The sequence below is a fragment of the Andrographis paniculata genome, unplaced genomic scaffold, assembly GCF_009805555.1.
Source record: "Andrographis paniculata isolate CXL003 unplaced genomic scaffold, ASM980555v1 Contig79END, whole genome shotgun sequence".
In the NCBI taxonomy this organism is placed as follows: Eukaryota; Viridiplantae; Streptophyta; class Magnoliopsida; order Lamiales; family Acanthaceae; genus Andrographis; species Andrographis paniculata.
Window position 1 is genome coordinate 3,934,998 of NW_026137616.1, and position 2,173 is coordinate 3,937,170.

Below are 2,173 nucleotides of genomic sequence, written 5' to 3' on the forward strand. Positions count from 1 at the left end.
ATTTGATGTTGTGGACATTTAATGATAAGCTTATTAAATCGCTCCCAATATTCATGGAGTGTTTTACCTGATTGTTGTTTGATGCCACATATTTCCTTCCTCAGAATCGCAGCTCTGGAAGCTGGAAAATACTTCTCCAAAGAAAATTTTTTTATGTCGTTCCACATGTCGATGCTTCTTGGTGGGAGATAGTAGAGCCAATCCTTTGTAGTATCTTTGAGTGAGAATGGAAAGGCTCTGAGTTTGATCTGTTCGTCTGTAACACTTGGTGGTTTCATGTTGGAGCACACCACATCAAACTCTTGCAAGTGTTTGTGAGGTTCTTCGCCTGCAAATCCATGAAAACAAAGCAGTAAATAAATTAAACCAGATTTCAGTTCAAAAGCAATAGTGTTATTCAGAGTTGAAAACTTAATGCATAAGGGTTCTTGTGTCAAGTTGGGAGCAACCAACTCCCTTAAAGTGCGGGTACCCTCAGCCATGACAGTCTCTTGATCACTTTCAGAGTCGTTAGAACTAGAGATTCTAAGGTAGTTTAAAGATTCTGCAAGCTTTGCAACTTGAGCAGTTTTTCGTTGTTTGGGTTCTTTTCGCAGCTTTTGCTCAACCTTCTCGATCTCAAGATTAAATATCAGTTCACATGTACGAGAAGAACGGGGCATAAACAAGAGAATAAAATGAAAATAACACAAAAGAGTAAAACACAGCGCCAATCCCAGGCAACGGCGCCAAAAATTGACCGGTCGCACAGTCAATCAAATATTTCACCAATTCTATGATCACAATTTAATGTAATACATGGGAAGAGATCGTCTCCACAGGTATTGTGTGATTTACTCTTTCACATTTTAAAGCAGTAAATAAAAGTGAGGAATTTTCTTTTATTATCTAATAAAGACAAAATAACAAAACAATTAAATCAACGGGGAACTAGCTATCAAGGGATGTCTGGCTCAATGGATGATGCATTTATGGAACTTGTGTGTTATCATTAATTTAATAAAAATTAATTCTTATTAAAGTATCAATAAATTAGTTATAGTTATCAACAAGCTCTGACAACCAATTTTTCCTTACAGTGTAGGTAATTAAGGTACGACCGATGACTACCCCTAATTAAGCAAATAAACCTAGGTGCGCCCATAAGAAATATTGCCTAATCGCATTCTAATCTAGAAAAACCCAATTCAAAATAATTACTACCTAAGATGAGCAATTAGATTTGATTGTCTAATCCCCGGGAAGGAACTATTCAACCCGGTTGTCACCTATTCAAGTGCGAATACAATTACGGATATTCTACCTGAATTGACTTTAGATTATCAGATTAATTCAAATATCGGTACCAAAATATTCAATCAATCTAACAATCACAAGCTTTATTCTCAGAATTAGACAAATATTGATAATAAAAAAGAACTTTTATAAAGAAAATTAAAAATCTCCAAAACAAAAGAACCAAAACATTATCACCCCTCAAACTAGAAAAGTATCTACTCCATAATCAAATAACAAAGAACAAAAGAGAAAGAAAAAGTCAAAGTGGGAGGGGAAATCTTCTGTGTCGATTTGCTCCTGCGCGATCTGTGAGTCTGTCAGTCTCCTGTTCTTGTGCGTATCTGCTTCTGGCTGTTTCATCTTTTCTCTGCGTGTGATCCTCCCATTTTATTTAATTTTTACCCTAATTATTTTGTAGCTGGGCTTTTGGGTCTTTAATTAAATTGTCATGTTAAAAGGGTATAATTAGTCATGGCCATACTAACTAGGTGGTGCAAATCTGAATTTTTCTTTACTTTTTCTGCCAATTACGCCAAATTTGATATTTGCCCTCTGCATACAACAAATAAATAATACGCATATAAATTAGGTAGAATCCAATCAAAATCAATCAAATATCGCATATAATATGTACATTTAACGCATGTGATTTCTAACTATCATCGAGTTTCTATATCCAACGTCGGGATCCTAGAGGTGATTGATCTTCTGAAGTTAGCCAATGGAACCCACGACGAGCTGAATATATCTCATCACCAAAATATTTCCAATGCCAACAATCAAAATTAGTAGGATCTAGGAAAATGTCACAACGGCTATTTATTTCATCAAAGCATTTCAAGGTATCCAAAAGTAGACGCGCACTTGGTAAACGTTCGGTCGAATCTAATACCCT

The 2,173-nt window shown here is 35.5% G+C and overlaps 1 non-coding gene across 1 annotated transcript; it reads left to right on the forward strand.

Moving 5' to 3' along the window:
* LOC127240771 (small nucleolar RNA R71) lies at nucleotides 1-107 on the forward strand. The gene has a single exon (XR_007836363.1). It is a non-coding gene; the product is annotated as a small nucleolar RNA R71 (small nucleolar RNA).
* The last annotated feature ends 2,066 nt before the right edge of the window (nucleotides 108-2,173 follow it).